This window comes from Mesoplodon bidens (assembly GCF_964165515.1).
Source record: "Mesoplodon bidens genome assembly, chromosome: 4".
NCBI lineage: Eukaryota > Metazoa > Chordata > Mammalia > Artiodactyla > Ziphiidae > Mesoplodon > Mesoplodon bidens.
The window spans coordinates 113,612,535-113,631,803 of record NC_138160.1 but is presented as its reverse complement, the minus strand read 5'-3'; the positions used below and the strand labels follow the sequence as shown (position 1 = coordinate 113,631,803).

Here is a 19,269-nt window from a genome sequence, read left to right as displayed (position 1 = left end):
ATAACAAGTATCCCCATGGCCAGCAAGGCTGAGTACCGCAGGGGTGTCAGTAAGGTCTAGATGAGTGGCATGGCTAAGCTGGGTCATGCAATCACCTTTTTGGCCTGGCTTTCCTCTTGTATGTGTGAGTGAGGTGGGCTCAGGCGTGGGGATCAGGCATAGGGATACTGTCTCCTATGGGTGTCAGTTCCACATGGGGGAGATGACATCAGCCACTCATTGATAGCTCAGCTATTAGTGAGCACATCACTCAGCATTCCAGAGAAGGTGAAAGTCATAAGGATTGTCTGATGATAACATTGTACTTAGCTGGCTTAATCTGGACTCTGGGACTCAGAACAAAGACCAAGGGAGAGAGAGAATGTGGGGGGTGGGGGGGGTGGGGGATGGGAGTGGTGGTGCTGGTCATTGTCCTTTAAGGTTTTATCTCATGAATGACATAGGTACTGACAAAATTTCTGATCTGGACCCTATCCTCTACATTTTCCCACATGCATCTCCCCAGTGTCAACAAATGGAGGTCCATCTGATGCCCTACAGAAAGTAAACTGCCCTTTTTTTTACATGATTGACTGCAATTTTGGAGTCATGAAGACAGCTTCAGTCCCACATACCCAGATACGCTCTTTTAAATATATGAAGGTCGCTATTAATAACAACCCCTTACATCGGTGTAGAGCTTCATCCTTTTCCAAATATCCACAGCTCTCATAGTGTTTTATTACCACTCTTCACACTCCTGTGAGTGGCAGTGTGTGGTGCAGGCCAGCTCACCCAGAGACAAGACTCTGACCAGTAACCCCAGGCTGTTAGCCAGGATTTGGTGAAAGGCAGGAGTGAGGCAGATGCAGGATTTTGAAGGTTGATTGTCCCTACAATTAACAATTTAAAAGCATGGCATGCATGTCTGAGAGATATTCGTCTCCTAAACAAAACAACTCACAGATCTGAGGAGTGGTTGGCTCATGGAGAGCACATCTCCAGTGGACCAGTCATTTACTGACAGACTAATGCGATATCTCAGTAATAGGCCATTTTCCCCATCACTGCACAGAACTAACCAACCTCCATGTTGCATCTAAGTTTTCATCTCTGCATCTAGTTTGAGGGTTTTTTTCTGGCAAAGTCAACACAGTGAAACACCACATTTTGAAATACCCTCTAAAGATAATGTTCTAAGTTTAATATGAAAATGGAAAGGACCTAGAATAGCTAAAACAATTTGAAAAGAGAACAGTGTTGGAAGACTTACACTACCTGGTTGTAAGACCATAAAATTACAGTAATCAAGGCGGTGTGGTATTGGCATAAGTGCAGACACAGAGCTCAATGAAACAGAATAGAGGCCAGAAATAGACCCATGCATATGTGGTCAATTGGTTTTCAACAAAGATGCCAAGTTAATTCGATGGACAAATAATAGCCTTTTCAACAAATGGTGCTGGAACAGCTGGATACTCATATGGAAAAAAAATGATCCTCAAACTTTACCTCATGTTGCACACAAAAATCAACTCAAAATGGATCATAAACATAAATGTAAGCGCTAAAACTATAAAGCCTCCAGAAAAAAAGAAAATCTTCATGACCTTGGGATATGCAAAGATGCGTAAGACACAAAAAACAGAAGCCAGAAAAGGTAAAATTGATAAATTTGATTTCATCAAATAAAATAACCTGCTCTTTTAAAGACACTGTTTTTTAAAAATATTTTTTTTATTTTAAATTGGAGTTTACTTGATTTACAGTGTTGTGTTTCAGATGTACGGCAAAGTGACTTAGTTGTACATATTCATATATCTATTCTTTTTTCAGATTCTTTTCCCATATAGGTTATTACAGAATACTGAGTATAGTTCCCTGTGCTATACAGTAGGTCCTTGTTGATTATTTTATACATAGTAGTGTGTATATGTTAATCCCAACCTCCTAATTTATCCCTCCATCCCACCACCTTTTCCCTTTGGTAACCATAAGTTTGCTTTCTAAGTCTGTGAGTCTGTTTCTGTTTTGCAAATAATTTCACTTGTATCATTTTTTTTAGATTCCATATATAAGTGATATCATATGATATTTATCTTTGTCTGACTTACTTCACTTGGTATGATAATCTCTAGGTCCATCCATGTTGCTGCAAATGGCATTATTTCATTCTTTTTATGGCTGGTAATATTCCATTGTATATATGTACCACTTCTTCTTTATCCATTGATCTGTCAATGGACATTTAGGTTGCTTCCATGTCTTGGTTATTGTAAATAGTGCTGCAGTGAACACTGGAGTGCATGTATCTTTTTTTTTTTTTTTTTTGCGGTACGCAGGCCTCTCCTCACTGTTGTGTCCTCTCCCGTTGTGGAGCACAGGCTCCGGATGCGCAGGCTCGGCGACCATGGCTTATGGGCCCAGCCACTCCGCGACATGTGGGATCTTCCCGGACTGGGGCACGAACCCGTGTCCCCTGCATCGGCAGGCGGACTCTCAACCACTGCGCCACCAAGGAAGCCCACATGTATCTTTTTGAATTACGGTTTTCTCCGATATATGCCCAGGAGTGGGATTGCTGGATCAAATGGTAGCTCTATTTTTAGTTTTTTATGGAACTTCCATACTGTTCTCCATAGTGGCTGCACCAATTTACATTCCCACCAACAGTGTAAGAAGATTCCCTTTTCTCCACACCCTCTCCAGTATTTATTGCTTGTAGACTTTTTGATGATGGCCATTCTGACCAGTGTAAGGTGATACCTCATTGTAGTTTTGCATTTCTCTAATAATTAGTGATGTTGACCATCTTTTCATGTGCTTTTTGGCCATCTGTATGTTAAAGACACTGTTAATGAAAGGAAAAGTCAAGCCACAGATTGAGAGAAAATATTTTCCGTGTGTATTTCTGACAAGGATCTATTATTCAGAATGTATAAAGAACTCTTACAATAATGCAAATATAAATAATGCAAATATAAGTAACCTAATTTTTTAAAGGGCAAAGGATTTGAAGAGATTCTTCACACACAAAAAAATATGAGTGGCCAATAAACACAGTGAAAAGTAATTCCACAGTATTTGTCACTAGGAAAATGCAAATTAAAGTGGCAAGGAGCTACCACTACCCATGCATTAGAATGGCTATGATTAAGAGGATACCTGTTGGAGAGGATATGGAGCAACTGGAACCCGTACACCTTGTTGGTGAGAGTGTACAATGGTACAACCACTTTGTAACATAGTTTGTCAGTTTCTTATAAAGTTAAAGATACACTTATGATAAGACTCATCAAGAGGATTCCCTGGTGGTCCAGTGGTTAGGATTCTTCACTTTCACTGCTGAGGGAGTGGGTTCAGTCTCTCGTCGGGGAACTAAGATCCTGCAAGCTGTGTGGCATGGCCAAAAAGCAAACAAACAGACAGAAAAACAAAATAAGACCCATCAATTCCACTCCTAAGTATTTACCCCCATGAAATAAAAACATGTTCATCCTAAAACTTGTACATGGACATTCATAGCAGCTTTATTCATAATAGTTAAATGCTGGAAACAATCCAAAAGTACATCAACAAGTGAATACAAATTGTGGTATATCCACACAATAGAGTACTACTCAGCAATAAAAGAGAATGGATTACTGTTACATGTATAGACATGGATGATGCTCAAAAACGTTATGTTATGTGAAAGAAGTCAAGACACTGAAGAATAAATATTGTATGATTTTATTTAAGTGAAGATCTAGAAAAGACATATCTAATCTATGGGCACAGAAAGCAGATCAGTGTTTGCTTGGGGTTGGTAGGCTTGACTGGGATGGGGCACCAGGGAACTTTTCACCTTGATGGAAAATTTCTATATTTTGATTGAGGTTTATGGTAACATGAGTGTACAGGTTTGTCAAAATTCATAAAAACATATGTTTAAGATGAGTGTATTTTACCCCTATGTTCAAAGCAGCACTGTTTACAATAGCCAAGACATGGAAACAACCTAAATGTCCATTGACAGTTGAATCAATAAAGAAAATGTGATATATATATATATATATATATATATATATATACAATAAAATATTACTCAGCCATAAAAAGAATGAAATAATGCCATTTGCAGCAACATAGATGGACCTAGAGATTATCATATTAAGTGAAGTAAGTCAGACAAAGACAAATACCATATGATATCACTTATATGTGGAATCTAAAATATGACACAAATGAACTTATCTATGAAACAGAAACAGACTCACAGACATAGAGAACAGACTTGTGGTTTCCAAGGGGGCATGGGGGTAGGGGAGGGATGGATTGGGAGTTTGGGATGAGCAGATGCAAACTTGTATATAGAGAATGGATAAACAACAAGGTGCTACTGTATAGCAGAGGGAACTATATTCAATATCCTGTGATAAACCATAATGGAAAAGAATATGAAAAAGTATATATATATGTATAACTGAATCACTTTGCTGTACAGCAGAAATTAACACAACATTGTAAGTCACTATACGTCAATAAAATTTTTTAAAATGGGTACATTTTATAGTTTGTAAGTTGTACCTCAGTAAAGTTAATTTTTAAAAAACAGTATAGTAGAAAGCACATTTTAAAAAATTCAGCATGTTTCTTTCATTCTAATGAAATAATAGTATTGTTTTGAAGAAAAAAAATGGGACTCTTTCACATGCCTCTTTGGAACTTCTGAAGTGAGTGCCCTATCAGGAGTGTTGTCTGTGATAATGAACCTCCAAGGCTTGCTCTCCAAATGGGAGTCAGAGAAAACCATTTATAGGCCAAAGAGTGGCTGCCTGTAGGGTCACTCTGGCTGAGGACACTCTGGCTTTTAGGGACCAGGTAGGAGATTTGCCAAAAAGCCAGCTGGCTAAGGGACAGGTACTTACACTGAAAGAAGTACTGGTTTGGAATATCTTATTCCAATTCAGTAATTTAAGAAACACTCTGTCTAAAGTTTCCTTTTTAAAAAACTGGAATTGGGTTTTGTGGTTCATAAAAGTTAATATTTGGGATTGATTTCCATTTGACGATACCTCATGAGGGAAAGGACTCTATTGTTCTTGCTAATTCTTGTGTTCCCAGTGCTTAATGGAGTGCCCAGCACATTGAGGGTTCTTAGTAAATAGTCCTTGGATGATTGTATGAATAGATGATGTCAGTCTTCTAATAATGAATATGTTTGTCGAATGTATTAGTCAAGATACGATAGGTTATGCTGCAGTAACAAACACCCCCTAAAGCTCAGTGTGACTAAACAACAAGTTTATCTTTCACACAGAGCTAGTTACATGGTCCAGCCTGATGGCAGGGGGGCTGGGAAACACAGTTTTCTATGTTCTCAGAAAAGGAGGAATGTGAAGTGACATTTGGTGAACACACGGCATTGTTTCTGCCACATGAAGTCTTGAGTAGGTTAAATTTACAGTTTGAGGCAAGCCTCTGCCAATGACCTGAGGTTTTTTGGGAAGGTGAGCCTTGCGTGATGTGAATACAAGTCTTTCTGATGGTCTCTATCAAATGCCACGCTCACCTGTGCTTTTATACTTCAGCTTGCGCAATTCCTTCCATCTGGAGTGCCCTCCATTTTCTTGTTGGATGAGCTGTAATTCTGATCCATTTTTAGATACTCAGTTAAGAGTTACTTCCTGCAATGATCCATTCCTGGTCCATGGCCACGATTAACTGCACCTGTGTTTGCATGCTTAACTGCACTTGATCCAGCACTTGGTTTTATATATAATCACATGTTTTCTGATGATGCCACCTATCTAAGGATTGTTTCCTCAGGTGGTCCATAAGCTCTTAGAGAGTTGACACAGCGCTTTCTTCTGCTGCCTCTTCCAGCAGAGGACTAAGCACAAGGTGGAAGCTCAATAAATTTGTGTTTTTGATAGACATTGGTTGAACAAACCAATGGGAAGCACCCACTCTGTGTAGCTGAGCAGCCCAGATTTTGCAGGTGTGGGCTGTGCACAGGTCTCCCTGCCATTCCTCCTGAACGGTTGGGGCAGAGTTCACAAGGCCTTCCATGATGTGATGTGCAGCAGGTATTTATTTATCAGCCCCACACTGCCCAGTTCCCACTGAGCAAAACCAAACCAGGTGAGCCCTGAAAATATAATGTCCTAAGGGCTGTGACTGCTGGTCCTCTGAGAAATTTAAGAGCTCTGGCCCCAGGTCCCTTCATTACCAGCCTAAGGGATGTTAATCTCCCCCTTTCCCCTAAGTCTAGGCTGGAGCATAAAGAACAAAAGGCTTAATCACTCTGGTATCAAGAAATTCCTTTCCATCTGTGCAAATGTTCTTGGGTGTGTAATGTGAACATGCTGCACTCATTTGGAGCCATTGTTCTCTCTAAATGAGAAAATGCAGATGAGGCAGTCAGGGTACCACGCTGTTAACTCGCTGCATAAAATTCTTGACATCAACATGAAGCTACTTAGCATAATTTTCCTGTTAATAAACTGCCAATTTAGTCACTTAGGTTTCAGCTTCTAAAGAATGCAACAACATCAGGCTGGGTTTTTTTCCCCCCCATGTATGCCGGAGTTTATTATTTTGACGTTTATGTTAAAACATAGGAAATTGGAGTTTATGTGATTACTTGGAGATCTTCTACCCTAATTTGTTTACTTTCATAATTCAAGGAATCTTTGCTCATTTGAAAGGCAAAACATAATTTTTCAGAGCATTTTCTTCTATTCAGGACAAAATTTACATATTTAAAATGACTGAGGAACATTTTGAGGATCTGGATGAGTAAAGTCTATCCTGAAGGCATCGAACCAGGGGGCCATGCCTGCCCTGGCCCCGTGTGGAGATCCGGAAGGAGACAGGAAGCTCCGGGGCTTGACGGAAGGCTTGGAGGTGCTCAGGGTCCCCGTCGGTGTGCAAGTCTCATTTCTGGAGTCCCCACCCCAACCCCCCATGCTCTCTACCTTCCTGGCCATGGTCCAGTCATGCCAACCTCCTTGCTGGTCATTTATGTCTTCATTCAAGGAATATCCACTGTGTGCCTACTATTTGCCAGTCATGGAGATGATGCTGTGCTAACACATACCCTAATGGGGGAGACAGACGTTACTCGGTGAACCATATGACCACAAGTTCAAATGCAAAGCAGGAGAGCAATGGTGCTCTGGGAGAGCAAAGCAAGGACCTGACTGAGATCCTGCCTTCAAGAGCTCACAGTCAGGATTTACCTAATCCCAGTTTGGCAGAAGTATTATGAAGCTTAAATTATCTGCCAAGTTTTTCCAATTCTCCAGGTTGTTGTGAAGTATAGATGCAGCCCAGCTAGATATTTTTTGAGCATCTACCCATGTCAGATTTTATTTGAGGCACCAGATAAGCAGGGCTCTCGGCTTCCCAGTGATATCAGTGGAGGGCAGCCCTGTCTGGCCATTAAGAGCATGGGCTTCTGGATTAGGCAGGCATGAGTTAGAATCCAGTCTATACCACTTCTCAGGCGTGTGTCTTTGTGCTCCCAGTTTAGAATGAGTAGCTGAGTCATAGAGCTGTTGGAGGGTTAAATGCGATGGTGGAGCACAGTGCCTGGCACGTGGAAGGGGCTTGATAAGTCACGGTTATTCTATGTTCCCAGAGAGGAGGGATCTTGTTGGATAAGAGCCGTGGCTGGTGTTTTTGTATCTCTCCCATGTCTGGGCCAGGGCTGAGCTGGAGGGCGGTCCTTGTGGAGCTGCCTCTGACCATTGTGTCATTGTGCGATTCCAACCCAGAGCTCAGCCGGGCCCCTCCTGCTGTTTCCAGCTTCTGACCTCTTCTGTGGGTAAGTAGGCAGGGGTCTAGGAGAAGCAGACCCCTCCTGGAGAGCACCTTGTTCCTGTGGAGAAACTAGCAGCCACTGTCTTTGGGTCTCTAGGGCTCTAGCTGGCAAAGTGGGTCAGCGTCCAGGTGCCCTCTGTGGGCTGGTGTGCAGGGTAATGGATCCCTATAGACGTGCCCTGTCCACCACAGTGGAATAGCAAGGGCTGAAATGGCTTCACCATGGCTGCCTCCCTGGTTTCAGTGTTGGAAGAAAATAAGCGATCCCATTGCTCCTGGTCTGGTGGTTTATCTTCTCTGAGGTTCTCAGATCTTGCTCTGGCAGGAAGATAAAGGACTCGACATGCTCAGTCTCTCCCGGCCGCTGTCTAGGACCCAGCAGCTTGGTTTATACAGCTGGATGAAAGCTCCCTGGTGGGGGGTTGGCCTGGACCAAACAGGGGGAAGATGGAATGATCCCCCAAAGCTGTCTGGTAGACAGCTTGAGCTCATGGTTCCTTGATTCAGTGCATCTATCCTACCTTCTTGGAAATTCTGCGGGCTTTTGTTGTCTCTCTTTTAATCCAGGTACTGGGCATCATCATTCTGTGCTTGCTTCCTGCAGTGCAAAGGCAGCATCAGTCAGCTCTGGACCTGCAGGGAGGGTAGCCCACAGGCTTAGGACAGCTGAAGCTGTCCTTCCTCTTTTCCTCCCAGGCAAGGGAGGAAGCTGCTGAGCCATTTCTTTCCCATCAGATCGTGCACCTTGCTTTGCTTTTTTATGGATTTGTCCCAAGCAAATGTTGGAATGATTATGCCAACCCATCATTTATCCTCTGTTCATTCTAATAATTAGTAGAGTTGCAATGATCACATTTAAAAAGATAAGCTAAAATAAATATATCTTTATAATTTTTAGTTTTAATTTTCAAGACAAAGTCTCAATAAAAGCTTTTCTTCACTCCTCACTGTGGACTTTGTTTTGAGTGGATTCACAGAGGGCTTTGTCTCTGTTACCTGTTATCCTTGGAGAGCAAAGACCTCCTCATAGATTTATTTTATAAAACATTGATTGAAATATTGATGTTAAGAGTAGAACATAATTCTAGCCTTCCAGTGAGTTTCAGACACCAGGTACTTATAGGCTCATCTGTCTTCAGTCCGGGGCAGAGAAAGAGGTGGAGCGGCTGTGAGAACCATGCATAACCCACAGAGCCTCCCGAAAGGGGGTATCCTCATGTGCCTATGTTGTCCTGTGGGCAGCTGTGCCTGCTGGGGCAGAAGCCTGGCTGTGCACAGCTGGTGGAGCCCAGCCTCCCACCCACTTTTCCAGACACCTGCACGGACTCATGGGCATTAACCTTCAAAGGCCCTCTTGGGAATCCTGGCCTTCATGCTGGCTGGGCTTCTGTGTTGCACTCTGCCTAGGTCTCCAGGACAAATCCAAACAAAGTGGTTCTCTCTTAAATGGTCTACATAGGCCTTCTGTATTTCTCAAAGTGAAGCTTTACTTCACAGCCAGACACCGTTCTAAGGGCTTTATGCATGATAATTCATTTAATCCCCATTTTACAGATGTTGAGACTGAGGCTCAGGGCACGTTGGTAGCTTGCTAGGTCATACAGCTGGTGAGATGGGAAGATGGGATTTGAACCCAGTATCCTGGCTCTGGAATTGGTGCTTTTGGCCCACTCTGCTGGAGTGCTTCCTGGGGGGCGTCATTCCCACTAGCAAGGGTGTCGCAGACAGGCTGTAGCAGGCAGGCCAACTCCGCTCCTCATCCCAACCCCGCCAGGCCTATTTATGAAGCGCCACAATCTCCATATCAATACTGGGACGATGTCATTGATTTTAGTGGTGTTTAGATCACAAGAGCCTGTCTGGAGCTGTGCCCCGAGATTTATGCTCCCCACATCCATTAGAGCTAATGGGAAACATCTGCATAAATCGTGAGCGCCCATGGGGAATTATGACTCTGAGTTGCCCTCGATGCATTTTAACTGCCGACTCTGAATCGGAACGCTCACCCTCTCTAGTTATCACATATCCCCTTGTATCTCAGTTGTTAGTTTTCTTGGGGAGGCCTTGGTTTGGGGAGAAAAGTCCAAAGGACTGGGCTGGATATTTTGTAGCTGTGTGACCTCCGGTAATTTCTGTCACCTCTCTGAGCTGTCTTCAGTTTTCTCACATGTAAAGTGAAGGCCTTGGTGTGCTGTTTTAAGAAGAGTTAGAGCCCCAAGCCAGCAAATGTCAGCAGTCCCTTCCCTTCCACCATTTCTCCTCTCAGCACAGGGGACACAAGGAGAGGCTGCACTGTTCTTTGGTGCCTCAGTTCTCTGGCTGAGAGAACTGCCAGGTGTACACGGCACCCGGACCTGGAGAGGCTGCGGAGCTCAGAAATGAGCACGGCTCTGCCCACAGAGTGCAGACAGAGGCCAAGGCTGCTGCTCTTCACTTGCTCACTTGTAGCCATGTTTGTTTGTTCAGCCATCACTCTGCAAGCTTATATATTTTTTTACAGTATTTATTTGAAGGTTGGGGACAAAAGTGCGGTAGTCGTGTCCTGATGGTGTGAAAATTTGGTGGTTCCTCTGCTCTCACCTTACTAGATTGTCCTGAGCTACTCAGCTGCCTTGCAACCCACAGATAGATGCTACAACTGGTCCTTCAAGCTTGGCTCTTTGCCTATGTGCTTGTGCTTTTACAATTTTTTGTACAAGCCTGGTGCCCAGGTCCGGGTCATGCTTTTTTTTTTTTTTTTTTTCCTTTCTTTTTTTTCTTTTGCGGTACGCGGGCCTCTCACTGTTGTGGCCTCTCCCGTTGCGGAGCACAGGCTCCGGATGCGCAGGCCCAGCGGCCATGGCTCACGGGCCCAGCCGTTCCGCGGCATATGGGATCCTCCCAGACCGGGGCACGAACCCGTATCCCCTGCATCGGCAGGCGGACTCTCAACCACTGCGCCACCAGGGAGGCCCCGGGTCATGCTTTTTAACCAGCTCTCTGGGCAGCTCTACGTGGTCAGGCTGGGGATGAGGGCTATGGAGTGGACAGCGAATGAGAAAGGACAAATTGTGGCCAGCACCCCAAGAAGGTGGGCTTGTGCCCCCTGAGCAGGGCACAAGTTTGTGAGTGTCTGATGGGGGCCCCTGAGGGTCCAGGCTAAGGAGAGTGTGAGAAACCCTGCCTGTACAACTTATCATCCAAACTGGGACATTCGAATGACAGGGAGCACTATTAATAATTACACCGGACAGGAGGTGTAAACCAAGACTGGCTCAGGCAAACTGGCACATCTGGTCTCTTGTCACGTCAGGCTGGGAGGTGACAGAAAGCTTGATACAGAGGGGAGCCCGAGGGAGGAAAGGATTTGGTGTTCAGATCGCAACCCCCCAGGAAGGGATGGTTTCGTCAGATGCAAGCAACTGTTCTAAAAGTGAGCACTTTGGAGGGTCTGCTTTTCTCTTTTTCTAAGGAATAGGCATTGGGGAATGCTGATAGCTGACAGCACCACCCTCCCGAGCATCGGGCTGGAGCTTGGATCCCTGCCTCCTGGGTGCTGCTCCCTGAGCCCCTCCATGTCAGCCTCAGTTCTGCCTTGAGAACCTGGGTGCAGATCCTCCTGGAGTGCAGAGCTGGGAAAGAGACGTCCCCAGGCTCTGCAGCCTTGTTTCCTAAACTCCGTGTCTTTCTGGTCTTCCTGCCAAGCGTGCCCCAGGGAGAGCGCATTGTGTCCACAGATTTATGGAGATATGTCAAAGCCCCTTCACCTCCAAGACAATAAAGATAAAATTGATGGCCTACATAAGGTGACTGGATAGCCATCCTCTCGGTTGGCTCTTTTGAGCTGGTGGGGGCGTGAGCCTTGTGGATGAGGCTGTTGTGTCTGAAACCTATTCACCGTGGGGTCTCTGGCCCTTCGTGTGGCTTGAGATGGGCCTCTGGGCAGTGAGGGAGGAATAGAATGAAGGGACCGTACGATCAGGGCAAGTCACCATCCCAAGAAAGTGGATGCAGGAGCTTCTACCTGCTCTGAAATGCTCCAGAGGGACTCAGGCCATTGCTTGGCAATGCCAAGCACAGCTGATGGCTGCATCACTATATTTCATCAGGGAAGATAAACATCTCTGAAAGTGCCCTTCCTGCTGCTGAGGAGGAAAAATATCCTGCGGAAAATATACCGAAGGAGCCAGTGTTAAGTGAAGCCAGTCCTTGTCAAGCTCATATCTCAAGCAGAAGTCAATTGTGGAGCTGGTACATGAGGGAGAGAATGTGGTTTATTTGACAAAACTGCCAGCTGGCCTTTCAAGACTGAAGCTGATTCTCGTGAATAAGTGGGCTTTTACTTGGGGGACCGTTTGGTCCAATCACTGTAAAAACCCTCATTTTCTCCCCTGTCTTCTTAGCTCCTCCTGAAGTGGTCAAAACAGGTTTGACACGGGTGGTCCGTAATCTGGAAAGATTTCTTTCAGCCTGTTGGTAACAGCTGTGCTTCATGTTGATATTGGCCTCATGTCTAAAGTGTTGTGTAGAGAATGATTTGTAAGTCAAATCCCTTTTAAATGCTCTGGGGAAGTTTGTTATGGATTGATATTATCATCAATAATGACAGGCAGTGTTTATAGCCTGCCTACTGAGTGCCGGAGGCTGCTGGGGGCCCAAATGGTGGGGGGGCTTCCCTGGTGGCACAGTGGTTGGGAGTCCGCCTGCCGATGTGGGGGGCGTGGGTTCGTGCCCTGGTCTGGGAGGATCCCACATGCCACGGAGTGGCTGGGTCCGTGAGCCATGGCCACTGAGCCTATGCATCCGGAGCCTGTGCTCCACAACAGGAGAGGCTGCGACGGTGAGAGGCCCGCATATCACAAAAAAAAAAAAAAAAGAAAAAAGAAAGAATAAAATGGTGGGGAATGAGACCATCAGTACGCTTTCTCATGGAATGGGCTTTCTAGTGGAGGAGAGAGCCTTCCCTAGCTTTCCTTCCCTGGGAAGTTAAGGCTGGCTTGGGTATTCCCCCACTGCCATCTCAGGGAAAGCCAGACCAAGGTGACCTCTCCCTTGCCCTGTGTTTGGGCCATATTGGTCAGTTCCCAAATTTTATAAGGAGAGAATAACCAGAGACGATGATAATGCCAGGACGCAGAGCTGCAGCTCCTTCGGCTGTGTGTTTTGGGAGAACACGGCCAGGGCCTTCTGTGGTCTCGTGGTCTCTCCCAGGTGCCACGTACTGCAAGCTGGTGGTCGTGGGCAGCCTGTGGAGTGAAGTATGTTGCTGCAATGCAGCAGGGCAGCACCCAGGCCTGGGAGGGACAGTGGTCAGGCCAATGGGTCTGGTTCAACGTCTCAGGTCCAGCAGTGAGGTGTCTGGTGGGTAATGGAGGTGCATATCAATGGACCGGGCCGCCTGGGATGTGGCCCTGCTGTAGCCCCCCCCACTTCAAAAAAGAGCAGAGGCCCACCCATGGGTGGGGGAGGATCAGAGCCGGGCACCCAGGAGATGAAAGGGGCATTGCTAGGAAACCTCCCTTGAGGGGTTTGTGGCTAAGGTTCAATAAATGCAAAGCACCTCATTTTGAACGGACAGGGGCATCGTGGCATCACCCTGACATCTTTTCCCCTTCCTTCCCCCCTTCCTCCCTCCCTCCTTCTCTTCCACTTCCCTCTTTTCTTTCTACCCCACAGCTATTTACTGACAATACCACACACCTGCTCTGTTCTCGGCATGGAGGAAGCACATCCCCCATTGTCAGGGAACCCTAGACTGGTTTCAAACCTGACAATCAAACCTGCCTGTGGGAGCACAGATGGAGAAAGACCCCAAATGCACTGCTCTGAGCAGGGAAGCCTCCCCAGTGGCAGGGGCATAAAGTGCTACCTGAAGGCTGGTTGAGACCTAGGCTCCCAAGAGGAAACAACATGGATCCACTTTGGAACCCAGACGAGGGCTGAGCCTGTCGTCAGAGCTGCTGGGGATGCCCCCTCCCACCTGTGCAACTTTACAAACCCTGATGCACCTGGGGATGTTGCTCTCATTGGTCTGGGTTGTGGCCTGAGCCCTGTGAGTTTCAAAAGCCCCTCAGGTGATTCTAATGCCTCTAATGGATGCCCAGGTGAGAACCACTGGTCTGAGAAGGAGGGAGGTTTACGTGAGTGCCGGGAAGAGGGAGAAGGCCAGGGCTTCCGAAGAAACTGCACGGGGTTGGAGAATGTGAGCGAGCCGCAGAGGAGGAGGCCGGGGACTGCCAGGTGAGGGGGCTGTGGACGGGAGAGAGGGTGACAATGGAAAGAGTCCTCAGGGGTGCGGTAGGGTCAGGAGGGAGGGCGCAGTGGGAGGGGAGGGAAGGGGAGGGTCGGCCACGGCAAGGAGAGAAGACACCGGAGGTTGCGGCGAGCTGTGGCCAGACCCTGAGAGACAGTTAGATGCGCTCCGATTGGCGTCAAGCATATCTGCAGGAGCCCTTGCCCCAGGCATGCCTGCCAACCTGGTACAGCTCCCCAGGAGGGAGGTGGGAGTGTGAGAGGGGCAGGGCAGCCACTTCATGTCTCCTTAAGAAGGGGGAACTGACAAGGGCATGGTGGTTGTGGTTCCATGAAGCAAACAGCTGCTTTTCCCCTTCTCTGGTCCAGGGGAGACAGAGCTGCCTGGCTCTTAGCCTCATGGAACACAAGGCTCAGTGTCTCCTCACTAGTGTGAGGTGTGGTCCCCCCTCTTCCCTGTGAGCTGCGACCTCCTGAGGGCTCTCTTTGGAGGCGCCTCTCAGTGGCTTGGCGTGACCTCTGTGAAATTCTTTCTGGCCCCTTACGCTTTCTCTGCTGGAGAAACTACTGTTGAGTGCTTGGAGCACAGCATCCCTAAGCCAGCTCACTTCATCCTCAAGGCTGAGAGGGTGCAAGAGCTGCCTTAAGGCCAACAGCAGAGGCAGGATTCAAACCCAGAGCTTGGGGCTCCAGGGCAGGCTGCAGAGACGATTTCTAAGCCAACTGTAGCCTTTCCTCTCTGTGCGCATCATTCATTTTCCCCAAGTGTTTGGCGCTGTTTGGTTTTATTGTTGCATTTAGGTCCTGGGAGATGATTATGTTCCATGAAATAGCGTGATTGATTGACCTTTTGAAATGTCAGAAGCCGCTCCCCGGCTCTAAGGGATTTTGTGGGCTTCATCAACCCTTGCTTCCTAGGCCATGTGAACAAACCTCTTCTGTAATTGGCAAGAAAGCAGTGAGAGGGGAGCTTCCCGTGGGCCAGGGAGCTTGACAACTGCTCACAGGCTGGATCCTGGAGGAGCTGGGGCACAAAATCATCCCTGTTATTTAAGCACACCAGGATTGAGTTAGGGAACGGGAAAGCAGCAGCAGGAAAGCAGCGTGAGTCAGCTAATCACCCAGATCTGAGTGGGTACCAATTTAGTCCCCTGACACCCTCCTTCTTGTAGAAGAGGGGAGCTCACCTAAGCCTTGGAATTGTCATGGATGCTTAGCGCCTGCTGACAGGGATGACAATACGCTTCTGAGCAAATGATGATGCAATGTGAACCTGCCTTTCCGGGCTCGGCCACTGCCAGGACTCTGTGCACCTTCCTCCCTGGGTCAGGGAACTCGGCCCACCTGGTATGGGCTGTGGCCTCTCCGGGGCCTAAGGGGGACGTGATGGCTGCCAGAGGATCACAGAAGTTGTTTGGGTGAGGCCTCTCTGCACTGCTTGAAGGTGGCTCTTCATGTCTTCCTTCCCCTGAGTCACATACCCATGGTTTCTAACCTTGAGGGCTCTGGCACATCAAGAGGAAGGGATGGGATTAAACTATCCCATTTCCGCTGTGTTGGTTGAAGATGGAAGAGCCATGTGGAAGGGGGTTGGCTGTAGGTATATATGCTCATGAGTATTTACGTATGTGCATGTCTGTCATTCACACAGTAAAGGTTGGATGAAATCTCCTTCCAGCAATCAGAAAACCCTGTTAAATGGCATTTATGAAATCTCCCAGCACAAAATAGTCAAGATTCTCAATGATGACTGAAAACCTTAGGAGAGTCTTAAATGTCTTCAGATTCATCGGTTATTAAGTTGTAGTATATGCTAGTTTTTTCCTTGCAAAATTGGTAGTTTTAGTATGGCAGCTCTGGTAAATTTCTTTTAACCAAGATGATTAACTAACCAGAACATTCTTTTCCTAACCAGTTAGTAAAAAAGAGGTATTATCAATTAATTTTCCATTATTGGAAGTTTCATGCCATGTGAGTGATTCAAATAGCTGAGAAGTGCTAGAGCCACTGGTGGCGGGGGAGGGGGGAGGAGGGGGGAGAGAGAGAGAGAGAGAGGGAGAGAGAGGGAGAGAGAGAGAGGGAGCGAGATGTAGAAGTCCGACTTTGTGGAAGAAAGGCAACTTGGTTTGGACCCTGAAGAATTCAAGGGAGGTGGTGAGGAGATGGGCGAGGGCTCTGGCGGGGGGCCAGAGGACCCATAATAAGGAGGGAGAAAAGATTGAATGTGCTGTTCAGATAGGTATTGGGTTTCTGTGGTTGCAACCCCTACATCCCTGGATTACCTCTCATGAGCCCCCCAGCAGGGTCCCTGCACGATCAGAGGAACACACAAGGTCGTCCTGGATCCTGTGGTGGTTGGCAGGTATCCTGTGAGAAGGGATCATGGCCCATCTGAGGCCGCCCCGGAGGCAGGAGGGGAGCAGGACCTGCACAGAGGCCTGGTGGTGGCCAGGGCCGGGGACAGACGGGGGCAGGGGTTCCCTGTTCCAGAAGGAGGTGTGCGGAGTCTGCAGGCAGATTCTTTGTCATTTCTATAACCATAGCTAGAGTTAATCTGTAAAACACACAGTGCGCTAACCTTCACTTACCCTCACAGTCCTCTGGCACTTTAGCCAGTATCCAGATGCCTGGGCAATTCGGCCCCAAAGAAATATTTGCATTGTCACCTGAAGTTATAAGTCCCAGGAAGACGGCAAATGCCTTTTTGTGTTCCCGGATCACGGATGAACCCTGATTCTGTTGGTCTCCCATCTCAGGTCAGCAGTGCGTGTGCCATTAGTATCCAGTGTGCGACCTGCCTGACACCGTGCCTGGCACAGGGTGATTCTGGCACTGGTGACAGTGAGTGAGCACGCCCTGAGCTCCTGTGAAGTTCGGTCAAGAGAGGCCCCTGGCTATATCTGAGGACCACCTGGGTGCTCTTGCTGTGTCAGAACACGGGCAACCTTGCACCTGTGACCCCTTCGGTGGGCAACCAGGATTTAGGACTGGCATTCTGTGCCCCTGGTTCAATCTGAGCTGATGCCACGGGTGTCTCTCTTGCCTGGGGGCCTGAACCTTCACTTGTAGGGGCCACAGGAGTCATGAGGTTGGTCTCCTGGTTCTCCACTCATCTGCTCTAGATCCTTCACTAGGGATGTGCCTATAGGATCCCAGAATTGCCAGTCAGTTTCATGAGGCTGTCAGTTATACCGATTTCTTGGCATGATTAGCCAAAAAAAATCAATAAACAACAACAACAAACAAACAAAATCCCTTCAAGCAAGCTAGTTATGGGACTGAGTTTCCCGGTTTTCCCCTCCATCATGCAGATGGAGCCATTTCCCGAGCTCTCCTCCGATTCCCATTCACAAGCCTCACCTGTGGCCTTGGCTGGCTCTGCCACGCTCAGGTGGCATGGCCCAACTCAGCCTGGGCATGGCGCCTTTTCTCCGGGTCAGTTTCCCTTCCTGCCAAGCGGGGATGGACCCTGTGGCTGGTCCCCACAGCCCACCTCCTGCTCCAGCGTGGTGTGTCCCCAGGGGCATGCCTTCCTCTGCTGGCCGAGGGCTCCTCCCTGGCGGGGGTGGAGGGCCTCTGCTGTGCCTCACAGTCCTCTGCTCCCAGGACCGTCCGGCCCGCACCTGTGTTGTAGGTAGCAGCTGTTTACAACTGTGTTTTGAGCACAGAGATTTTCCTTGACACTCTTTTCCTATATTGTTTTTTAATGGAAAAGCAAAGAGCCTGAATTGAATAAGGAGAAAATCTTGCCACAGTGCTGGCTGTGTTTCCTGCAGAAGCTGGGGCTCTGCTGGGCCCCAGGCAGCTTCCTCTGCCCCGCCCTGCATCCACTCGGGTCTGGGGCCTTCCCCTGTGGAAGTCCACCGGGCTTGAGGTCCACATGCCCACATCTGTGTCCTCAGTGAGCTCCTGGCTTTCTCTTCCTGCCTGCTATCCTACAGAGTTTCTATCTCATTTTCTGTTTGTGTCAGGCCGAGTCTGGGAGTTCCTGCAGGGGCTCTGAGACCTCCTTTCACACTGGGTTCCATGTCTTCTTGGGAAGTTTCCCAGGTACAAAAGTCCTTCTCCATCCTGCTGGCCCCTCTCTTTGGCCCGGGCAGACAGTGGTCATTTACACATCTTGTCTAGTGTCCTACAGAAGTGTCTGGTGAGGAACGGTCAGCTGGGCCGGCTGAGTGATCATAAGTAGACGGGCATGTTGGTGGAAATGGTCCTGGGGTATAATCCTGGCTCTTGACTAAGTGACAGTCCATGGACAGAGGGACAGACCCCGGGAAGCTGTGGCTGAGCTTCAGCTTTGTAAATGCCCTTTCCTCCTCGGCCCCTTAAAGAGGATGTCTACACGGGAGTCCCTTTATAATGATTTAATTGGAATGGTAATGGATGTAGCATTCTGCCACAGCTAACAGCGAGATTGGAATTTGAGGAGACGCAGAGACAAATTACCTCTGAATTTTCTTGCAGCCATAAAAGCTTTTACTGTATAGTAATTTTCCATTTTTGCTGCAGGCATATTTGCATATTGCTTAACAATTTATCCCCTGTCATTTGTCAGATATTATCCATCTCCTGTTAATAAGCTAAGACAGGCCATATTAAGACTTTGAGGCCTCCCATGCTCACCATCAGCCCAGCTCTCCCGCCCACAGGGCCTCCCTGCCGTGGGAGCAGACAGGGTGTGACGGGCTGTGGCTTGGCTCCGTGCCAGGGCTCTGTCTGCTGCCCCTTCTCGCTCCTGCCCCCGTGTAGAGGGAAGATGGAGCTGTGGCGTGGCCCTGCTCCTGGTCTTTGGAGGAAGCTCTGACAACTCAGGTCTCCTTAAGCAGGGGTTGGGCTCCATGTGCAAATGGAAACAGCCCTGCTCTGGATTCTGCTCTTGGCTTTGACTCCCAGTCTAAGATTTTGCCTAACTCTCTTCTCTCACTGGAACTCAGTTTCCCCATGTCTGGAATAAAGGTTCTAGGATGGGATTAATTAACTAGTTCCTCTTTGTCTTCTTCTCTTTTAAATATAAAAGCAGTAGCATCCTTTTTTTCCAAACTAAGATTTCCATGGTATCTCAGTCTATAGAACAGGCAGTGCGAACTGTATCGGGGAACGAGTGGAGAATGGGTCCTGTTTCCCCGCCTGTTTCCACTGACCTCTCTTGTGTCCCCACCCAGAGAGGCCCCCTGGGTACCTCCTGGCCTCCTGGGGCCCCGTGGAACATGGGAGGAAGGGGCCTGGTGGGATGACCTCTGTCCTGCCTTC

The 19,269-nt window shown here is 47.7% G+C and overlaps 1 protein-coding gene across 5 annotated transcripts in view; it reads left to right on the top strand.

The window, feature by feature from the left end:
* Positions 1 to 19,269, top strand: part of FSTL4 (follistatin like 4) — a 723,812-nt gene that overhangs the window by 173,631 nt on the left and 530,912 nt on the right. The window lies entirely within an intron of this gene.